The sequence below is a fragment of the Hyla sarda genome, chromosome 6 (assembly GCF_029499605.1).
Source record: "Hyla sarda isolate aHylSar1 chromosome 6, aHylSar1.hap1, whole genome shotgun sequence".
NCBI lineage: Eukaryota > Metazoa > Chordata > Amphibia > Anura > Hylidae > Hyla > Hyla sarda.
Window position 1 is genome coordinate 151,980,615 of NC_079194.1, and position 24,149 is coordinate 152,004,763.

A 24,149-nucleotide genomic window follows, 5' to 3' on the forward strand; every position below is an offset into this window, starting at 1 on the left:
TTCAATCAGCTGCAGCACTGCTGCTTCCACCTCCCGAGAGGGGCTATATAAACCAGCAGTTGCACTTATACCTTTCCCCATGATTAAGGTTGATTCTGTCACTCGTGTTCCTGTTCCCTGAGCCTTGCTATTGTCCTGACATTTCATGACCTGACCTTTCCTTATACATTGACCATTCTTCTGGCTGCTGAGTTGGTACTATGCTGCTGTCTAAGTTTAAACCAGTGTCTGTTTTCTGACATTTGCTGTATTTGCCATTGTGATTTTGTACCTTGTTGCCTGTTTTCTGCTGACACAGACTGTCTGACTATTCTGACTACTATGACGTTGCCAAGTGGGAAGAAATGAAAGTTTTTAAGGGATTGCCTGGTTAATAGCCACGGTGTTTCTCCACAGTTAAAGGGACATTGGTTAAGTACAAAACCACAAGGCTGTTACAGAAGTAGTAGTAAAATATGTAAACATGTTAAGACATAAAAAACATTCCAGAACTTCAATGCATGTAAAGAACATGCCATCAGGTAGTTAATAATCTATAAATCTGTGGACGTGATTTACTTGGTTACCTGTTCATGTCCCATTGACTATATTGGGAAAATCAAGGGAGAGTTATGACGAAGGATAGGGACCACCTGGGCGACATTAGAAGGGGGGGAGGGGGGCTTGATATACCTATATCTTGCCACATTAGACAATTTCATGGTGGTGACCACAGATATCTATGCTTCTGTGGCATTTAGAATGCTCAAGAAGGGAAGCAAATTGTGACAAAAAAAATTCTACAAACTGAATCCTATTGGATTTCCAGGATAAAGAACATTAACTTGAATGGACTCAGGGCCGGCCTTAGGGGTGTGCGAGCTGTGCGGCCGTACAGGGCACCATAGCAACAGGGGCGCCGGGCGGCCGACACAGCTCGCACCAAGTATATATAATTTGTATTGCCCGACGCCCCCGATTTAGCCCTGCTTCGTGCAAACAGCACTAAATGCCGGTGTAATGAAGAAAACTGTGCCCTGTAGCGGAATGTGACCCTCCGCACAGGGACACAGTTTTCTGCTTTCAGGGCCGGCCTTAGGTGTTCAGGCGCACTGTGCGAGCTAACCTTGTGGCGTCCCTCCCCCCTATTACCCCATAAACATACACAAAGAGGAACAAAATCTTTGTAACAAATATTTTTTTTAAATATTTAATCATTCCCCTGACCCCTTAATCAGTCCCATGTCCCCCTTAATCAGAGGCAGTATAGTTCCCCCGCATTAGGTGCAGTATAGTTCCCCCGCATTAAGTGCAGTATAGCTCCCCACATTAGGTGTAGTATAGCTCCCCACATTAGGTGCCATATAGTTCCCCACATTAGGTGCAGTATAGTTCCTCACATTAGGTGCAGTACAGTTCCCCCCACATTAGGTGCAGTATAGTTCCCCCACATTAGGTGCCATATAGTTCCCCACATTAGGTGCAGTATACTTCCCCACATTAGGTGCAGTATACTTCCCCACATTAGGTGCAGTATAGTTCCCCACATAAGGTGCAGTATAGTTCCCCACATTAGGTGCAGTATAGTTCTCCACATTAGGTGCAGTATAGCTCCCCCACATTAGGTGCAGTATACTTCCCCACATTAGGTGCAGTATACTTCCCCACATTAGGTGCAGTATAGTTCCCCACATTAGGTGCAGTATAGTTCCCCACATTAGGTGCAGTATAGTTCTCCACATTAGGTGCAGTATAGCTCCCCCACATTAGGTGCAGTATAGTTCTCCACATTAGGTTGGCAATATAGTTCCCCACATTAGGTGCAGTATAGTTTTCCACATTAGGTGCAGTATAGTTACCCACATTAGGTGCAGTATATCTCTCTACATTAGGTTGGCAGTACAGTTCCCCCACATTAGGTGCAGTATAGCTCTCCACATTAGGTGCAGTATAGTTCCCCCACATTAGGTGCAGTATAGTTCCCCCCATTAGGTCCAGTATAGATCCCCACATTAGGTGCAGTATAGTTCCCCCACATTAGGTGCAGTATAGTTCCCCACATTAGATGCAGTATAGCTCCCCCACATTAGGTGCAGTATAGTTCTCCACATTAGGTGCAGTATAGCTCTCCACATTAGGTTGGCAGTATAGCCCCACATTAGGTGCACTATAGCTCCCCCACATTAGGTGCAGTATAGTTCCCTACATTAGGTGCAGTATAGCTCCCCCACATTAGGTGCAGTATAGTTCCCCACTTCAGATGCAGTATAGTTCCCCCACATTAGGTGCAGTATAGTTCTCCACATTAGGTGCAGTATAGCTCTCCACATTATGTTGGCAGTCTAGCCCCACATTAGGTGCAGTATAGCCCCACATTAGGTGCAGTATAGTTCCCCACATTAGGTGTAGTATAGCTCCCCACATTAGGTGCAGTATAGCTCCCCCACATTAGGTGCAGTATAGATACCCATATTAGGTGTAGTATAGCTCCCCCACATTAGGCGCAGTATAGTTCCCCACATTAGGTGCAGTATAGCTCCTCCACATTAGGCGCAGTATAGTTCCCCACATTAGGTGCATTATAGTTTCCCACATTAGGTGCAGTATAGTTCCCCACATTAGGTGCAGTATAGCTCCCCCACATTAGGTGCAGTATTGTTCCCCACATTAGGTGCAGTATAGTTCCCCACATTAGGTTCAGTATAGTTCCCCCACATTAGGTGCAGTATAGTTCCCCCACATTAGGTGCAGTATAGCTCCCCACATTAGGTGCAGTATTGTTCCCCCACATTAGGTGCAGTATAGCTCCCCACATTAGGTGCAGTAAAGCTCCCCACATTAGGTGCAGTATAGTTCCCCACATTAGGTGCAGTATAGTTCCCCCACATTAGGTGCAGTACAGCTCCCCCACATTAGGTGCAGTATAGTTCCCCACATTAGGTGCAATATAGTTCCTCCACATTAGGTGTAGTATAGTTCCCCCACATTAGGTGCAGTATAGTTCCCCACATTAGGTGCAGTATAGCCCCACATTAGGAAGAAACAGGTTCCCCAAATTAGGTAGTAGCAGTTCCCCAAATTCGGTAGCATTGTTGTTCCCCAATATCCCCCGCCCCTCCCCCCCCCACCGACTCACACACACACACAGACAGGCAACCACACATGCACACACACACACACAGACAGACAGACAACCACACATGCACACACAGACAGACACCCACACATGCACACACACACAGACAGACACCCATACATGCACACATACACGTAGACAACCTTACCTGACCTGCGCTTCTCTTCTCTCCGGTGGCCTGACGAGTGACGTCACTGACGTCCTGTGCGGGTCTGCGGAGGTACATCACATGTGCGATGTCGCTCTTCAGACTTGGGCCAGCCAGCCAACCAGAGACACGGAGGAGGGCAGGGTAAGTCAAACCTCCCTGTGTAATGAAGAAAACTGTGCCCTGAAGTTGAATGTGACCCTCCACATAGTGACACAGTTGAGGGAGGGTAGTGGGAATGTAATCAGAGGGAGCGGCCTGCAAAGCAGAAAACTGTGTCCCTGTGCGGAGGGTCACATTCAGCTACAGGGCACAGTTTTCTTCATTACACCGGCATTTAGCGCTGCTTGCTGACCAAAAATCTGGAAATTAATAATTAATACCTGGGTCACCAACCCTTATCCAAAATTTTGTAAAAATAGCCTGTGTTATTATTACATTCCAGAAATGTGGCCATGCTCTTTTAGAACTCTTCACCATGTTCACCATGACAACTCAATGTGGCTCAGAGGCAGCGTTTACCATAAAGAATCCCCTTCTTACATATTGGTGTAGAAACCCTCTTTCCTCTAATTGTAGAGAATGCCCCTAAGATCAATATGTCATGGGAGAGCTCTGTAATGATGGAAAAGATCCCTAAGATAATGTTCACCTAGCTGTTTTCTTTACTTATAGTAAATACACAAATTAAAGATATGACACAAAACAATGTTTGTTTAAAGGAGAACTCCGGGATGTACAACTTATCCCCTATCCTAAGCATAGGGGATAAGTGTTAGATCGCAGGGAATCCAACCACTGGGGGGTCCTCGCGATCTCCCATATGGAGCCTGGCTCACTGCATGAAACAAGCGTTTTCGACCACAGCACGAAACTGCGGCCAACACGCCCCTCCTTGCAGTTCTATGGCCAGTCAGAGATTGCCAAAAGCAGCGCTCCGGCTCTCCCATAGAGCTGCATTGGGCAGGCATGTTGGCCACCACTTTGTGCGGTGGTTTACATGCCCCATTCCTGCTGAGAAATGGGGCACTGTTTGGGAGATCGTGGGGGGCCCCAGAGGTTGGACCCACCGCGATCTAACATTTATTCCCAATACTTAGGATAGGGGATAAGTTGTACATCCCGGAGTTATCCTTTAACTCCTTTCAGACATTTGATGCATAAGCGCGCCCTAATATTAGAAACAGGCAGTAGTTAAAGGGGTTATCCAGGAAAAAACTTTTATATGTATATCAACTGGCTCCAGAAAGTTAAAAAGATTTGTAAATTACTAAAAATCTTAATCCTTTCAGTACTTATGAGCTTCTGAAGTTAAGGTTGTTCTTTTCTGTCTAAGTGCTCTCTGATGACACGTGTCATCAGAGAGCAGTTTAGAAGAGGTTTGCTATGGGGATTTGCTTCTAAACTGGGTGGTTCCCGAGACACGTGTCATCAGAGAGCACTTAGACAGAAAAGAACAACCTTAACTTCAGAAGCTCATAAGTACTGAAAGGATTAAGATTTTTAAAAATAAGTAATTTACAAATCTGTTTAACTTTCTGGAGCCAGTTGATATATATAAAAAAATGTTTTTTCCTGGCTAACCCCTTTAAGTCTGCTCCATACGAATTGTTGCTATTTGCAGCTGACACCTGCCAACAGTGACTGGCATTGGAGATCACTCCAATGCCAGCCAATTAAGCCCCCTAGATGCCATGTAGAGTAGTGACCATGGTGATTATTTAACAGTTGCCGGTTCTTTAAGGGCTCCAATCAACACCCCCATAAGCAATTACGATGTGTCAATTGGTTGTTATGTCAGCCAGGGGCCTTCTGAAGGTCTCTGTGGCTGCCATGAAAAGATTAGACTGTGTACTTCAATTCAATTGCATTGTAATGTACTGTACAAGTAATCCAGGGGGATGAAAAAAGAATTGTGACAAAAACTATTAAAAATAGAAACCCTCTAATAAAAATTCAAAATACCTACCTTTTCCTATTTTTACAATAAATAAATCTAAACGACATAAAAATTGACACAACTAGTATTTCTGCATGTGAAAATGTCTGAACTATTAAAATATAATGTTATTCCACAAGGTAAATGCTGTGCCATGTGGGATTTGTCTTTCAGTAGTAAACAAAAGCAAAACTATATAAATGCGGTATTGTAGTAATTGTACTGACCTTCAAAATAATATAAATGTAAATAAAACCTATTTACCGCTTGGAGATAGAACATCAGCCTACAACATTGAGCAATTTGAGCACGGAAGAGTAGTATAAAGCGATGGCATTATTATAACAATTCTTGTGTGGTTAATAGTGAAATAAATTGTAAACGTTGAAGTGGACTGTTCGATACTGTCATTTAGGTGTCTTATTGGCCTTTTATCTGTTAGAATATTGAATTGTAGAGCTGTAATCACAAATTTGCTGTACATCAACAGTCAGCAAGCTTATCAACAAGTAGTTCCTGATTTAACAAGGTGCTCCTAATATACAGGGGACAATTCCTTTTTCCTCCATCACATGGGGATCTTGGCCCAGCCCATTACCTCTTCCTAATTTTCAAAGTCTTTATTTGGAGAAACATAAGCCTTTGTTTGCATTGTCATACTTGTGAGATGACATGGCCTTTTCTTCAGTTTTAATTTATTTACCGTAATTACCTTTCGTAATTTAGTGAAACTTCAAACAGCTTGTAATTTCCACTTGTTTATCCTATATGAAGTTAAAATAAAGTGTTGTCACTAAATGAACAATAATGAAGCCGCTGATTAAATACATTGGTATATAATTGATATTTCTCTAGAGAAGTATTTGATGGGAAGGAGGCTCCATCCTTTCAGACCATTATACCTCATTTCCCTAGAGCCTCTACTGCAATAATAAATGCTGCGTACATAGTCTGTGGCTGAGCAGGCTTTAATTATGGAGTTTTTTTTGTAACAAACCAACGCCAACTGGCTTATGCAATTATCCCATTGCTACTGTGCAAATGCAAGGATTTTTTTGTATATATAAAAAGTGCTTATGAAAGGAAAAAAAGAGATTTATGTAAATGACAGATGAGATGAAAGTGCATAACTGTGGCAAAGATATTTTTTCTATAGAATGCTGACATACAGGCAGTCAGACATGGAACAACTTGCCTCAGTTCTGGGTAATGAATGTTGTAGTCAAAGTCTGACCTATCCTATTCACCTAAAGATAAAGTGGGAGATTCATCAAAACCTGTCCTGAGGAAAAGTTGTTGAGTTGCCCATAGCAACCAATCCGATCGCTTCTTTTATTTTTGAAAAGGCCTCTGAAAAATGAAAGAAGCGATTTGATTGGTTGCTATGGGCAACTCAGCAACTTTTCCTCTAGACAGGTTTTGATAAATCTCCCCCAAAGTCTTCAGCCTATCAATAAATAACTCATATCCTAGAAAGGTCGCTATTACAGTGACCTAAATGACCTACTGCACAATGACAGAATGGAATATCGTATTGACTGTAGCCCAATACAAATGAGATCTTCATTTACTGTATGAAGGATGGACTCTTGTATCGGCACTGGTACGTTGCAACCCTGTTGCTGAGAGAATGATAATGCTTAAATGTTTGTCTGCACCTGCTAGTCTGTGCTGACTCTCTGTGGTCTAGCAAAGGTTACAGATCCTAGCCAGTGAGCTCAGCGAGCAGGTTATTGTTTCCTAGCTCAGCCTGCATTCAGGGCTGCTAGTTTGATCTGAGTTTTAGTCTCACCTTGTCTGTGTGTGTGTGTGTGTGTGCACATTGCATTTTGTGTTTGCCATGGTATTGTGTGTTCACACTTGCTTTTTTAAATATGTTTAGTATCCATACCCGTGTTTAGATGTGTTTTGGATTTTGAGTTTCCTCCAAGGCTAGTTCTTGTTCACACAGTGGTGTGCCCCCTCTAGCTTGGAGCCTATTTAGATTTGGTATTTATGTCCCTCCATGATTGGAGTTTGGGTGTCTAGTGTATATCTTGTTCTTGCTGTGTGTTCAGACCAGTCTTTGAGTTTTTTCATATCTGTTACTGTTATTCCATTGTTTGCATCCTTGAGTTATAAAGTGTCTGTCTTATGCCCAACCTTGTTCATCTCCTGCATCCCTGGATATGTCGCGCTGCATATAATTCCTAGTTTACAATTCTTGTTCATATTTTTAAATCTGCCGTTTATCTACTTTTGGTTCTTAGACTGTTGGCTGTAACTATTTTCCAGATTCTTTGTTTTCCTGATATCTGTTTTGTGCTTTGTTGTATTCCAGTCGTATTCTGTATTTTGGTTTGTTGACTGTGTGTTCCCATCTTGTACAGTATCCGTTTATTATATTGACCATGACGCCTCTGCACTTTAGCTAGGAAGGGACTGGCGCCCAGTTGAGCAAGTAGGCAGGGAAAGATGTGAAGGGTAAGCCTAGGTCTCACTCCTCCCTGCCAAACACAACGGTTTGTGAAGCATAATTGACGCTTCATGACACCTTTCTATGCAGATTATTACAATGTAGTCACTTGATTGGTCACCACCTAAACTCAAATAACTTCGCCATCTGGATTCTCATTAGTTTTCAACACTATTGGAGAGTTATCAAAACCTGTGTAGAGGAAGAGGGTGCAGTTTCCCATAGCAACCAACCAGATTGCTACTTAACGTTTTCATAGGTCTCTTTAATAATGAAAGAAGCGAGCTGACTGGTTGCCATGGGCAATTGTATCACTTTTCCCCTACACAGGTTTTGATAAATCTCCCCTATATCTTGCTATCTCACCAGCTTCCTCCCTGCTTTATAGAATAGAAACATATGCTTATTCAGACAACTGCAAGCCATATAAGAATGTCAGAAACCACAAGAAGCTAATCCTGAAGTTGGAAGCACAGTCAGGTTATAATTATAGTCAATTTATGGAGTTAGATTGTCTCTGATGGAATTAAAGTGTTTGTTTGAGCCACAGATCTAGGATTATAGAACAACCAGGGATCCTGTGCTAGATATAAAACATAAATCTATCAATTGAGAAACAAAGCCAAATGTGTACCACAATAGATAATAATATCCACAAACGGTAGATAAATAAATCAAATAACTCCAAATTCTCTATCTCGTACTTCAGCAATACTGAACCCCTTCCAAAAAATAAAAAATAAATAAATAAAAACGCAACTAGTGTGAATACACACACATTCATAAGAATAAGTGGGGTGATGTTCCCACAGAAACCAATCACAGCTCAGCTAACAAGCTCTGGTAAAGTGAAAGCTGAGCTGTGATTGGTTGCTGTGGGAAAGTCACTCCACTTTTTCTCTCACACAGATTGAAAAATCTGTCAATTTACATTTACTAAATAAAGCCTTCCTTACATTTATACCTCTTATATGTTGTTTTAATACCCCTGACAAGGTTTACAGTGTATAGAAGGAAAGAAACCCAGTTGTTGAAAAGAAATCTTTTTTAGTATTAAAAGGTACTCTGGTGGAAAACCTTTGTTTTCTCAAATCAACTAGTTCAAGAAAGTTAAACAGATTTGTAAATTACTTCTATTAATTTTTTTTTAGCTTCCAGTACTTATCAGCTGCTGTATACTACAGAAGAAGTGGAGCAGTTCTTTTCAGTCTGACCACAGTGCTCTCTGCTGACTCCTCTGTCCATGCCAGGAACTGTCCAGAGCAGGAGAGGTTTGCTATGAGGATTTGCTCCTGCTCTGGACAGTTCCTGACATGGACAGAGGTGTCAGCTGAGAACACTGGTCAGACTGGAAAAAAAAAAAACTTCCTCTGGAACATATAGCAGTTGATAAGTACTGGAAGCTAAGATTTTTTTAATAGAAGTAATTTACAAATCTGTTTAACTTTCTGGCACCAGTTGATTTGAAAAAAAAGTTTTTTCCATCAGAGTACCCCTTTAAATCATTTTGTAGTAGGTACAATAACATTTCTTACATTTTGGGCCTTAGGTACAATAACATTTTTTACATTTTGGGCCTTCTTAAAAATATAAGTAGGATATATTGATATTAGGGCACCAACTATTTTATGGCTTCTTCTTCACTACCTGTTAAAGTATACTATAAAGTATATTATCTCAGGTATAAATAGCGAAGTTTGCAGTTTTAATTAAGGCAAAAATACATTATAGTTATTATTTGCATGCCATAATGTACCCATGCAAGGGTGCACATATTTATCACGGGGCCGCATAGCAAAAGTCACAAAGGGCCGCCCAGAATGAAGAAAAATTATTTAAAGGGGTTGCCAGGTGTGTTTTTTTTATGTTGACAGCCAGTAGCAATGTGCTTCTGCCCCTAATTTGGCTGAGCAGCCATTACCTTCTGTCAAAATGGGGACCAAAAAGTAGTAATCCCTAAGGACCCAGTGAGCATCAAAACAGCAGCAGAAGGGGGATCAAACAGTCTTTATTTTGCGGCTGATATAATACAGTGTGATTGGCTCAAACAATGCTTAACTGTACAAAACTGTTGCATTTCTGAACAAAAAAACAAGAACAAAGAATAATAATAATAATTAATAATAGTAAGACATTTTTAAGTAGGCTTTTTGTGATTTTCTAAACATTGTTTAGCAGCTGGTACCTGTCATTCCAGTTTCTCCAACTAAGCCTGTAAGGGTACATGCACACCACGTTTTTGAAACACAGTTCCTGTATCAGGTTTTTGATGAAAAACGGATTCCTCAAAACCTGACTACACTGTATCAAAATGTGTGTACAAATTTCATCCGTATACAGTTAAAAACAGTATATGGTTTGAAAAATGATGTATGGTTGCATCCGTTTAAAAATAAAAAAATAAACGTTTTTAACTTTTCACTCCATTTTGAATAAAGTTTCACTTGTTTGATTGAAATTCCAAGAAAAAAAACTATGCAAAGTCAAAAACCGTATGGTGAAAAACGGATGGAACCGTACGCACATGTTAAAAAAACCTATACTGTTTAATACAGTTTTTCACCCGGACCAAAAAACGTGGTAGACTACGGTTTTGGGTAAAAAAAACGAACAAAACCCTATAAGACTCAAAATGGACTAAACCTGATGATGCTTTTGACATGTTAAGTCAATGCACACAGTTTTCTATACGGTTCCATATGGTTTTTAACTTGAAACCGTATACGGGAACTGTACAGCAAAAACATGGTGTGCATGCACCCTTATAATGTCACATACATACATCACCAGTCACTGACCATAGTGATCTCTCCTGTAACTTAGGCCCCTTTCACACTGCTGTTAGTGCACGGCAGTGTGGCGACCACTGGGAGTGCCATGCAGGATAAAGGGAGAAAAATTACAGCATGTGCCATCTTCTTCTCCAGCTATTCAAAACGGCGGCCCAAAAATAATAGTAAATGGGAGCCACCAGGACCCGTTGTTTGGCGTTGCTCCCTGTTATGAGAACGGCCGTTAAAGTCAGGAAAAAAAAAGAGACTTTGTTGGCCATTCTCGACGGGGAGCAACGGCAGTGTGAGAGTAGCCTTAGACAAGTTCCAGCAACTAGACATCTTTTGGAAAATACTGTAAAACAGGCATGCTTACATGTACTAAAGATGCGGCAGATTTAATGCTGAAGATTTTATTAGTGACTTAAAAGCATAACATCTGCACATGAAATCTGCAGCATATACAATATGTGTGAATCAGCATCATCATCATCATCAAAATTCAAATTGGGATTTTGAGGAGTCATATAAACATAATTTATGTTCCAATGCCATGCATATTGTTTTTAGAACCTTATCCCAACAACAGACATTGTTTATACATACAGTAACACCCAAATCCACACAAGGTAGGGATTGTGATCCACCTTCCCACAGTGCACATGGCCCATAACTACCCAACATAGTCTTTCCCCTCCTAGAAACTGGTCACTGGGTGTGGATGAACAGGTAATCTCCATCTCTATGCACACAGAGGTCGCCCCCTCTTTCACTTACACTGGACTGACGGATTTCAGACAGAGCTTCCCATTTGCAGACTAGGAGAAGGAATGTCCAGCGCAGGATGTAGTCAAACAGGAGCTTTATTAACGATCACATGGAGCACACAGAAACAGTAACGCATTTCGGGTCAAGCTGGACCCTTAATCATGGCATAACAGGTACAAAGCAACAATGGGTTTCAATAGACAGGGAAGAAATCACATGTCTATGACATCACAAAATTAAAAGCTAGTACAAAAACATTTGCAGACTGGTGCAGCACCTGTCAGCTGACTGGCTTTTTACCAATCAGCAGAGCATTTTAGGGAAGGGAAAACTCTTATTTGAAGACTGTAGCTAATGAGAGAATAGCATACACATTCAGAGAAGCCTCTGAGCAACTGCATGAAATACATCCTAATCCTGCCTCTCCTTCCATTTGTTATAGCCAAATATGAGCAGGATCCCTTCCCCATGGCTGTACCCATCTTCCACTTTAAGAAACTTAATTGAATTGTTAATTTCATGTAGTCTTTGTTCACAAAGTGCAGATTTGGTGCATTATTGATCCTAAAAAAGGAGAAGGAAGTATCAATGAAGACATTACATTACTTTTTTTCAACCACTAGAATTTTGCTAATTAAACCTGGTCATGTTGGGTCAAATGATGGCTAAGCAAAGTACAGGATTCTTCATGGTTACTCCTCATTGAGGCATGAAGTGGTTTAATAAAGGGGTGAGGGGGATGCACATTGTATGAAAATTCCACCCATCATCTCTCAATGATCACTCTAGAAATAAACAGATTATAAAGTGACTATTTTCCATGGGATATAGGGAAAACATTGTTCCCTTTATGTATAGCATTTTCAATGCTTGTATCTGTCAATGTAACAGAAACTTTCTATGTTTTCCTATAAGAAGTCGCTCATTCTTAAGGTGCATATTGAATGTAGTCAGATAAAGTGTTTCTCTGTGTACATTTCTGCTTAGTTTATACTTTTCATTTGCGTGATTGATTAACATTTGCGCTATCCGTCATCCTAGATCATTACATCGCTTGTGCCCTTATTACACTCCTCCAAAACAAAGAGTGAGAGCATTCAGAAATTCCAGCAAACCAATAGCCACTTAATGATCGTCTGGAACCAGCTTTAAGGACATGGGGCAATTTGCAGACTCTTTGTTCCATTGCTCTCCAAAGCCGAAATGGTAAATGTAGCTGAACACATTAGTTAGTGTAATAAAGACTTAAAAGTTATTTATTGTGAAAGGCCTCATGTGGAATATCAGTCACATTACCTTCATCACTAAGTCATACCCTGCATTCTTCACTGCACAACCCATAATGTTTACGTCAGTGTCTTGGAGAATGATAATACTAATTATAAGTGTATCCATTAAACATACATTTTCAAGTAAAGAGCTTGACATGCATTACAAAACACAGCAAAATTATATGTTCACCACAAAACAAAAAAATATGTTTACCCCAAAACACTGATTTAAAGTGTCCATGTAATTTTCCAAAACGTTTAACATGTCACAAAGTTATGACAGCTCTGAGTCTGAGTGTTGGGAAACTAACCAATTATTACAAAAAGTGAGAAAGAAGTACATGTTTAAAGGGGAACTCTGGGAAACTAAACTCCGAACCCATCCATTCCCTCTCAGCAATCTTTTTAATTGTCTAGGTATCATTCATTAGCAATACAGAGCAGTTTCCTCTCATTCAGTTGTCACTTACATGCAGGGAGTGAGGACAATACATCATCCAGCAATCCACTGTGTCTCTGTCCAAGTCCCTCTCTGAAAGCAGCTCCCACCCTCCTGAAAGACACAGACCTCATGGTTTCTGCCCTGCACTGATTAGTCATGCTTCCTTTAGCTGGTAGGTGTGTACAGCCTTAGCCTATCAGACATAATGTATCTCTCTGCTCAAAGAGCAGGAGGGTGGGGGCTACTCTCAGAGAGGGAGCTGGACAAGTGAAAGCAGAGCTACAATAGCTGCAGAAAAATGTTGTATTCGTGCTGAAGAGGAGTGTAGGATGGCAAAGCATATCGAGCAGCCAGAGAAGACAACAGAGGTCATAGGAGCAATGCATATCAGGCAGGATGGTTTACTGGGAACATATCCAGGTAGTGTGGTGGCATAAAGCTTTTTCTTTTGTTTATATGTACTTCCCTGGAGCACTCCTTTAAACACTCCCCTGCTTGCTTCAATCTCTGTCCAGTTGCACTAGATGGGGTCCATTATAAGCCTTTGGGCCCTGCCTTGGGTTTCTTTAACCCCTTAAGGACATCAGATGTACATGCACATCTTTGTGCCCTTATACCTATTATTATTATTCTAAGTGACATCTGCTATCTGCTATTAGCAGCTGTGCACTGACATCTGCGATCCCACCAATATCCATCATTAACCCATTAAGTACCATGATGAATAGCAATAACAGCACTTAAGAGCCACAATAACGTACCCCCTGCCTAATCAGCACCTCTGTAACATATATGCTGGGTTCTCATTGGTTTGAATACCTACTTAAGGTCCCCTCACCTGCTCTCTCCCCTCACCTGAGGCAGACCATATCAGTAGATTACCGATACCACTGAGTAATGCTATGTAAAACGCCCCCCACTTAAAAAAGTTTAACTAAAATGTAAAAAAAATTATATTAAAATGATCAATAAGCCCCATCTAAACAAAATTGTAACATTAAAAACGAAATATCACAGCACAAAAAATTAGATAATACAAAAAGTATATAAATATGATTATTGTTTTAATTGCATTGACCCAGAGAATAAAGACAACATGTCAGTTTTACTGTTAAGTAAACAACATAAACACTGCCCTCCTAAAGTTTTTAAACTGCCTTTTCTTCTTCAATTTCTCCCCCACAAATATTTTTTATTTTTGTTGCGCCATATATTTTAGGGTTAAATAATAGGTGTCATTACAAAGTACAATTATTTGTGCCAAAAAAATAAGTCCTCCTATGGCACATTAAAGAGTTATGCCCCTTAAAAGGTGAGGAGGAAAAAATGTAAATGCAGCACAATGTTATTTGGCTGCGTCCTAAAAGGCAATATTGGCTGTGTCCTTATGGAGTTAAAAGTAAAAAAAAATACAGTTTGTGAATTGAAGTTCTTTAATCTCCATTCACTTACCTTCAGGGACAGACTGATAGGTCAGGCACACGGGCGCTGCCTGAGGGCATGGCCTGAGGGGAGGCCCACCACTTCCTGCACCTAGAGTCAGCCAAGAACCCGGATCTGCCGCCAGCCAGGCCACCGACAGAAGGAACAGCAGAGATAAACTCTATCTGTGTCTCTTAGGACACGGAAAGAGTTAAAGGGGTACCCCAGTGGAAATTTTTTTTTTATCAACTTGTGCCAAAAAAGTTAAACAGATTTGTAAATTACTTCAATTAAAAAATCTTAATCCTTCCAGTACTTATTAGCTGCGGAATACTACAAAGGAAATTATTTTCTTTATGAATTTCTTTTCTGTCTGTCCACAGTGCTCTCTGCAGACACCTCTGCAGAGCAGCATATGTTTGCTATGGGGGTTTTCTCCTGCTCTGGACAGTTCCTGACATGGACCGAGGTGTCAGCAGAGAGCACTGTGGTCAGACAGAAAAGAAATCCAAAAAGAAAAGAATTTCATCTGTAGTATTCAGCAGCTAATAAGTACTGGGAGGATTAAGATTTTTTAATAGAAGTAATTTGCAAATCTGTTTAAATTTCTGGCACCAGTTAATAAAAAATAAATAAAGGTTTTCCACCGGAGTAGCCCTTTAACCCCTTAAGGACTCAGGGTTTTTCCGTTTTTGCACTTTCGTTTTTTCCTCCTTACATTTAAAAAATCATAACCCTTTCAATTTTCCACCTAAAAATCCATATTATGGCTAATTTTTTGCGTCACCAATTCTACTTTGCAGTGACATCAGTCATTTTACCCAAAAATTCACGACGAAACGGAAAAAAAAAATCATTGTGCGACAAAATCGAAGAGAAAACACTATTTTGTAACTTTTGGGGGCTTCCGTTTCTACGCAGTGCATATTTCGGTGAAAATGACACCTTATCATTATTCTGTAGGTCCATACGGTTAAAATGATACCCTACTTATGTAGGTTTGATTTTGTCGTATTTCTGGAAAAAATCATAACTACATGCAGGAAAATGTATGCGTTTAAAAATGTCCTCTTCTGACCCCTATAACTTTTTTATTTTTCCACGTACAGGGTGGTATGAGGACTTATTTTTTGCACCGTGATCTGAAGTTTTTATCGGTATGATTTTTGTTTTGATCGGACTTTTTGATCACTTTTTATTCATTTTTTAATGGTATAAAAAGTGACCGAAATACGCATTTTTGGAATTTGGAATTTTTTTGCGCGTACGCCATTGACCGTGCGGTTTAATTAATGACATATTTTTAGAGTTCGGACATTTACGCACGCGGCGATACCACATATGTTTATTTTATTTTTTCTTTACACTGTTTTATTTTTTTTATGGGAAAAGGGGGGTGATTCAAACTTTTATTAGGGAAGGGGTTAAATGACCTTTATTAACACTTTTTTTTTCTTTTTTTTGCAGTGTTATAGGTCCCATAGGTACATATAACACTGCACACACTGATCTCCTATGCTGATCACTAGCGTGTATTAACACGCCTGTGATCAGCGTTATCGGCGCTTGACTGCTCCTGCCTGGATCTCAGGCACGGAGCAGTCATTCGCCGATCGGACACTGAGGAGGCAGGTAAGGGCCCTCCAGGTGTCCTGCAAGCTGTTCGGGACACCGCGATTTAACCGCGGCGGTCCCGAACAGCCCGACTGACTAGCCGGGATACTTTCACTTTCGCTTTAGAAGCGGCGGTCAGCTTCGACCGCCGCTTCTAAAGGGTTAATACCGGACATCGCCGCAATCGGCGATGTGTGGTATTAGCCGCGGGTCCCGGCCGTTGATGAGCGCCGGGACCGACGCGATGTGATGCAGGATCGCGGCGCGATCCCGCTTCATATCGCGGGAGCCGGCGCAGGACGTAAATATACGTCCTGCGTCGTTAAGGGGTTAAACTCTGCTGCTTCTTTTGTGGATTGCCCTTTAAGAAAGAAAAAGTGTTGTAATCGGAGGCGCACTGGTTGGATAGCACTGTTATATAGTCCATGCATCTGAGAAATTCTCTAGTACCTTGTTAGGAAACCTGTTTTTTTGGTTTTTCCTTTTGTATTTTTTTTCTCCTTCAATTTTCCATCTATAAGGGCTTTCTTTTTGCATCACCAATTGTACTTTGTAATGACATCAATCATTTTACCACAAAATGTACAGTGAAACTAAAGAAAAATATTTTTGGGCAAAAATGCCATTTTGCTACTTTTGGGGGCTTCTATTTTTAAGCAGTGCGCTTTTCGGTAAAGATGACACCTAATCTGTATTCTGTAGGTCGATTCAACTACAGTCATACATGATTTATATAAGTTTTGTTAATTTTACTATTTATAATGTTAGAACTTTTTGTACGAGAATTGTTATGCATAAAATTCTTCTATTCTGACCCCTATAACTTTTTTTATTTTTCTGTATACGCAGATGTATGAGGGCTCATTTTTTGCACCGTGATCTGTTGGTACCATTTTTGTTTTTTCTGGTATATGAAGCGGCCAAAAATATGCAATTCTGGCCTTTATTTTAAAGGAAATATTTCATCAGTGTCACCTGCACTAACCTGACAATGGTACTTACTTTGTACCGTTCTGTGCTATCCTTCTCCGACAATCCTCTTCTGTATCTTCAGCTTGGAGCATGGGCAAAGCTTAGTGACATCATTGCTGCTGTCCTCTGCTGGGTCCTGCTACTAGCAAAGAGCAGCAGTGATGTCACTAAGCTCTGTCTGTGCCCCAAGTGGGGCTCAGAGCTGAAGATAACGAAGAGGATTACCAGAGAATGACTGCACGGAATGGGACAAGGTAAGTACCGTTGTCATCAGTGTCACCTGCACTACCTGTCTGTACTGACAGGTTAGTGCAGGTGACACTGATGGCAGATTTCCTTTAACCCCTTAACGGATATGGACGTATATAAACGTCCATAAGCAGCTACTGAGGTGAGCGCGCATCATATCCGGTGAGTCCCGGTTGCTATAAGCAACCAAGACCAGTGGCTAATGCCGGACATCGCTGATCGGGCTGATGTCCGGCATTAACTCTTTAGACGCGGTGATCAAAGTTTATCGCTGCGTCTAAAGTGAAAGTAAAAGCTTTCCGGCAGTTCAGTTGGGCTGATCGGGACCATTGCGGTAAAATCGCAATGTCCCGATCAGCTAAAACGCAACAGGAGAGTGCCTTACCTGCCTCCTGCTCGTCCGATTGGTGATTGATTGCTCCAAGCCCGAAATCCAGGCTTGAGCAATCAATTGCCGAAAACACTGATCCCTGCCATTGCCATGCTATAACATTGCAAAAAAAGTGAAAAAAAAAGTTAATAAAGATAATTTAACCCCTTCCCTAATAAAAGTTTGAATCACCCCCCTTTTCCCAATAAAAAAAACCTCTGTAAATAAAAATAAACATATGTGGTATCGCCGCGTGCATAAATGTCCAAAATAGCGTATTTTTGGTCACTTTTTACAACATAAAAAAATGAATAAAAAGTGATCAAAAAGTCTGATCAAAACAAAAATGTTACTGATAAAAACTTCAGATCACGGCACAAAAAATGAGCTATCATACAGCCCCGTACATGGAAACGTAAGAAGTTATAGGGGTCAGAATAGGACAATTTTAAACGTATACATTTTGCATGTAGTTATGATTTATTTCAGAAGTTATACAGAATCAAACCTATATAAGTAGGGTATCATTTTAACCATATGGACCTACAGAATAAAGATAAAGTGTCATTTTTACAGAAAAATTTACTGCGTAGAAACGGAAGCCCCCAAAATTACAAAATGGCATTTTTCTTTCATTTTGTCGCACACATTTTTATTTCCGTTTCGCCATAGATTTTGGGGTAAAATGACTGATGTCATTACATAGATGAATTGGTGACGCAAAAAATAAGCCATCATATGGATTTTTAGGTACAAAATTGAAACTTTTTTTAGGAGGTGATGAGGAAAAAAATCGAAAATGCAAAAACTGAAAAACCCTGCGTCCTTAAAGGGTTAATAGTTCAGACCTTTCCTCATGTGACAATACCACATGTGGTTTTTTTTTTTTTTTTTTTTTATAATTCTATTACAAAATAGAAAAGGGGGGTTGATTCAAACTTGTATTAGCTTTTATTAGGGAACGTGCTTATTTATTTAAGTTTATGAACTTTTCTCCCTACAGGAGAAAATTTCTATTGATTTCATACACTGAACAATTCTATGCAATAGAACAGCATTGATCAGTGTTATCAGTGCTCCATTTGTACAGGCTGCTGAGGCTGTCTGCACTATTGGTGTGCCGATCGGATGGCAAAGAGGCAGGTAAGGGCCCTCCTGCCCTCTTCTTAACTGATCGAGACCTTGTGACTTCATTGCGGTGGTCCCAATCAACCCACTGAGCTAAGTGGGATGAGGTTTTTCCCATTTTAGACATCGCAAACAACTTTGATTGCGACATCTAAAGGGTTAATGCTGGACATCTGCCCAATCAGTGATGTCTGCCAATAGCTATGGGTCCCGGCTGCTCATAAAAACAGGGACCCACTGTGTATGCTGAGCTTCTGAGCACACGTCATATAACGCTCCTCATTGGTTAAGAATGCTGAGCTTTCTGGCACCAACGTGCATAGGAGCCCCATGATTCTCTATTGCCTGGGGGCCCCATGAGTTGTCAGTCCACCCATGCTTACATTGCATATCTAAGTTTACAGCACTTGTTACCACTGATTTGCATCTGGTATAACTGTCTCTCATGTCTGTGGATAGATTATAAAACACTAAACTAGAGCAATGCCTGTATAAGAGAATACATGAAGCCCACCCGTATAAGAAACCAAAACCCAAGTATGTTTAGCAGTACTAAGCAGAAAGCACCATTATCCTTCCAAGCATTTAACAGGAGGAGGCCCCTGTTGTTTCTATGGCCAATACCAAATGTAAAATAATAAAAGACTGTAAGTTGGATGCATAAGGACACCAGAATTTATTTTATGTGCACTCCCCAATGTGCATAGAGAAAAGAAATGGCCTTTATCCCAAAACTTTGTTTTTTGTTCTCAAAAATGCCTAAACCTATGTGCATTCAAAAATGAAAGAATGCCAACAATATTCCTATGCTGAGAGTTTAATAAAATGAATTGTCCAGGTTTCTCAGGATTTGAAGCTGAATCAGCAGGGGCACTGGCTGCATACTAACCCACTGTATATGGCCTGGTTCAGTTCCCTTACTCCTGCATACAATTGATTTACCTTTCACAGAAGGAAAATAAGGGGACATTGCATTAGCTCCTAAAAGCATGTATTGGCAAAATAAGATAAGAAACTAATAATAATAAGAATAATAAGAAACTAACCAGGACAATTGAATAAAGATGTGTAATAAAGGATTGCAGAAAAAGGCTAAATGTGAAACTATTGCTAAATCAAGCTGTAAATATCATAATTGATGTGTCTCCTCTGAGAGCTTGAACACAAGCACACCTACAATTAAATATAGCTACACAGCCCTTCCACATGCTGCTAAGTAAAACACTTAAAGGGGTACTCAGCTGGAAAACATTTTTTTTTTAATCAACTGGTGCCAGAAAGTTAAACAGATTTGTAGATTACGTCTCTTTCAAAAATATTAATCCTTCCAGTACTTATCAGCTTCTGTATGCTCCACAGGAAGTTCCTTTATTTTTTAATTTCCTTTCTGCCTGTCCACAGTGCTCTCTGCTCCCACCACTGTCCATGTCTGGAACTGTCCAGAGCAGGATAGGTTTGCTATGGGGATTTGCTCCTACTCTGAACAGTTCCTGAAAAGAGGTGTCAGCAGAGGGCACTGTGGTCAGACAGAAAGAAAATTCAAAAAGAAAAGAACTTCCTGTGGAGCATACAGCAGCTCATAAGTACTGGAAGGATTAAGATTTTTAAATAGAAGTAATTTAATTATCTGTTTAACTTTCTGGCACCAATTGATTTAAAAAAAATGTTTTCCAATGGAATACACCTTTAAACCAGTAAAGAAACTCACAGTCTCATATAATGGTAAATCTAACACTTCATCTCCTTAACGACGCAGGACGTATATTTACGTCCTCCGCCGGCTCCAGCGATATGCCGCGGGGTCAAGCGGTGTCCCCACGTCATATCGGGTAGGTCCCGGCGGCTATCAACGGCCGGGACCCGCGGCTAATACAGGACATCACCGATCACGGTGATGCCCTGTATTAACCCTTCAGACGCGGCGATCAAAGCTGACCGCCGCGTCTGAAGTGAAAGTATCCCGGCTGCTCAGTTGGGCTGTTCGGGACCGCTGCGGTGAAATCGCGGCGTCCCGAACAGCTTACAGAACACCAAAGAGGGCCCTTACCTGCCTCCTCGGTGTCCGATCGACGAATAACTGCTCCGTGCCTGAGATCCAGGCAGGAGCAGTCAAGCGCCGATAACACTGATCACAAGCGTGTTAATACACGCCAGTGATCAGCATAAGAGATAACTCTGCAAAAAAAGTTTAAAAAAAAGTGTTTATAAAGGTCATTTAACCCCTTCCCTAATAAAAGTTTGAATCACCCCCCTTTTCCCATAAATCACCCCCCTTTTCCCAATAAAAAAAAATATACATATGTGGTATCGCCGCATGTGTAAATGTCCGAACTATAAAAATATATCATTAATTAAACCGCACGGTCAATGGCGTATGCGCAAAAAAATTCCAAAGTCCAAAAAAGCGTATTTTTGGTCACTTTTTATGCCATTAAAAAATGAATAAAAAGTGATCAAAAAGTCCGATCAAAACAAAAGTCATACCAATGAAAACTTCAGATCATGGCACAAAAAATTAGTCCTCATTCCGCCCTGTACGTGGAAAAATAAAAAAGTTATAGGGGTCAGAAGATGACATCTTTAAACATATAAATTTTCCTGCATGTAGTTATGATTTTTTCCAGAAGTACAACAAATCAAACCTATATAAGTAGGGTATCATTTTAACCGTATGGACCTACAGAATAATGATAAGGTGTTATTTTTACCGAAATATGTACTGCGTAGAAACAGAAGCCCCCAAAAGTTACAAAATGGCGTTTTTTCTTCGATTTTGTCGCACAATGATTTTTTTTTTCATTTTGCCGTGAATTTTTGGGTACAATGACTAATTTCACTGCAAAGTAGAATTGGTGACTCAAAAAATAAGCCATAATATGGATTTTTAGGTGGAAAATTGAAAGGGTTATGATTTTTTAAAGGTAAGGAGGAAAAAACTAAAGTGCAAAAACTGAAAAACCCTGAGTCCTTAAGGGGTTATAGTACATATTTTAGTAAATACACGTCATTCAGGTAAGAAGAGTGAATTGTTACAACTAGAGATGAGCGAATCGAAGCTGATGAACCTGAATTCGTTCCGATTTTCATGAAATATGAGATTTGTAACTAATGCGAATATCGCCGCGTTCTATTGCGCAAATCGCTTCATTAAACTCCATTTACTGCGGTCCAGGCTCCAGGGCATCTAAAATGGCGGATCCACATGTTCCATGTACCATATGTACCGAATCCACAGTACATGGGGCAAGGAATGCTGGAAAAGTGGGAAGGTAAGGCGGGAAGGGAAGTAGGCGGGATGGCCTTGAATCAGCAGCCAGTCACCCCTGTGATGTCACAGCCCTAAATATTTGGCAGCCATTTTGCAGCTCATAATATCATTCATTACAGTACAGAGAGATAGGACATCGCTGTGTGTGTTACACAGAAAAGCTAATTCCAGCAGCGTTTCACATCCTAGTCACATCAGCGTACTGGTGGACAGAGAGCAGTGTTTTTTTTTTCAATGAAAAGTATTTTTACTGCAGCCATTAACCTCCCAGTCACTTTTTTCAGCATTGTATTACAGAGAGGGGCAAATAGCTGCGTTTTGCCTCATACATTTCAACAAGCTGCCTCAACTTCATAAACCTTAACAGAGGAGGCAAGAGTAATTTTTCAGTGCAGTTCTGTGTCTTTGTTCCACAACAAATCATCTTCTGGTTATACTAGTCTGTAGATGGTATAATACCCAGCAGTCCTTTCCTTATAGTCTTTGACAGAGTGCAATTTTGTGTATAGTACACTGTTGTGTACTGCTGGTGTTGTGCAAAAATATGTTTTTTTTAAGCATACTGTAGCGCATTTTTCTGCCCTCATAAGTGCATACCATATACGTACATCTGAGCAGTGTACCATTTTGTACCTGTTAATCTGTCAAGGGCCTAGATACTGTGAAAGTCCAGGAAAAAGTAATCACCGGCTGGTGTTTTACTAAAATGCGTTTTGTTAAGTGTACTGTACGGCATTTTTCTGTCCTCATAAGTGCATAACTGCACACCACATACGTACATCTAAGTAGTGTACTATTTTGTACCTGTTAATCTGTCAAGGGCCTAGACACTGTGAAAGTCCAGGCAAAAGTCATCACCGGCTGGTGTTTTACTAAAATATGTTTAAGCGTACTGTACCACATTTTTCTGCCCTCATAAGTGCATACCACTACCTACATCTAAGTAGTGTACTATTTTGTACCTGTTAATCTGTCAAGGGCCTAGATACTGTGAAAGTCCAGGCAAAAGTACTCACCGGCTGATGTTTTTACTCAGATACTTTTTTAACCCCTTAAGGACCCGGGCTTTTTCCGTTTTTTCATTTTCAATTTTTCCTCCTTAACTTTAAAAAATCATAACTCTTAAAAATTTTCACCTAAAATTCTATATGATGGCTTATTTTTTGTGTCACTAATTCTACTTTGTAATGACATTAGTCATTTTACCCAAAAATCTACGGTGAAACGGGAAAAAAAATCAATGTGCGACAAAATTGATGAAAAAACACTATTTTGTAAGTTTTGGGGGCTTCCGTTTTTACGCAGTACATTTTTAAGCAAAAATGATACCTTATCTTTATTCTGTAGGTCCATACGGTTAAAATGATACCCTACTTGTATAGGTTTGATTTTGTATCACTTCAGAAAAAAATCATGAATACATGCAGGAAAATTTATATGTTTAAAATGGTAATCTTTTGACCCCTATAACTTTTTTTATTTTTCTGTGTTCAGGGTGCTACGAGGGCTCATTTTTTGCGCCGTCATCTGAAGTTTTTAGCAGTACCATTTTTGTTCTGATCAGACTTTTTGATCACTTTTTATTCACTTTTTTGTGGTATAAAAAGTGATCAAAAATGCGCTATTTTGGACTTTGTAATTTTTTTGCGCGTAGGCCATTGAACGAGCGGTTTAAAAAGCAGTATATTTTTATAATTCGGACATTTCCGCACGCGGCGATACCACATATGTTTATTTTTATTATTATTTACATAATGTTTTTTTTATTCTTGGAAATGCCGAGTGATTCAAACTTTTATTAGGGGAAGGGATAATTGAAAGGGTTAATGATTTTTTTTACACTTTTCTTATGCAATATTATAGCTCCCATAGGGGGCTATAACATTGCATTAACTGATCTTTTACACTGATTGATCCATCTCCATAGGAATGGATCAATCAGTGTTTTCGGCGATTGAATGCTCAAGCCTGGATCTCAGGCTTGAAGCATTCATTCGGCGATCGGACAGCACAGGAGAAGGTAAGAAGACCTCCTCCTGTACTACAGCTGTTCAGGATGCTGCGATTATACCGCAGCGATCCCGAACAGCTCCCTGAGCTAGCCGAGCACTTTTACTTTCGTTTTTAGCCGCGCTCAGCTTTGAGCGCGCGGCTAAAGGGTTAATAGCGCGCGGCACAGCGATCAGTGCCGCGCGCTATTAGAGGCGGGTCCCGGCT

The 24,149-nt window shown here is 40.3% G+C and overlaps 1 protein-coding gene and 1 long non-coding RNA gene across 9 annotated transcripts in view; one reads left to right on the forward strand and one right to left on the reverse strand.

Annotated features, from left to right (window-relative positions):
* Positions 1–24,149, forward strand: part of ZNF469 (zinc finger protein 469) — a 607,005-nt gene that overhangs the window by 192,935 nt on the left and 389,921 nt on the right. The gene's annotated exons all lie outside the window — the stretch shown is intronic.
* Positions 5,556–24,149, reverse strand: part of LOC130276340 (uncharacterized) — a 36,423-nt gene continuing 17,829 nt past the window's right edge. The window contains exon 4 of the long non-coding RNA XR_008845089.1: positions 5,556–5,966. This is a non-coding gene — a long non-coding RNA (uncharacterized LOC130276340). The remainder of the gene's footprint in view (positions 5,967–24,149) is intronic.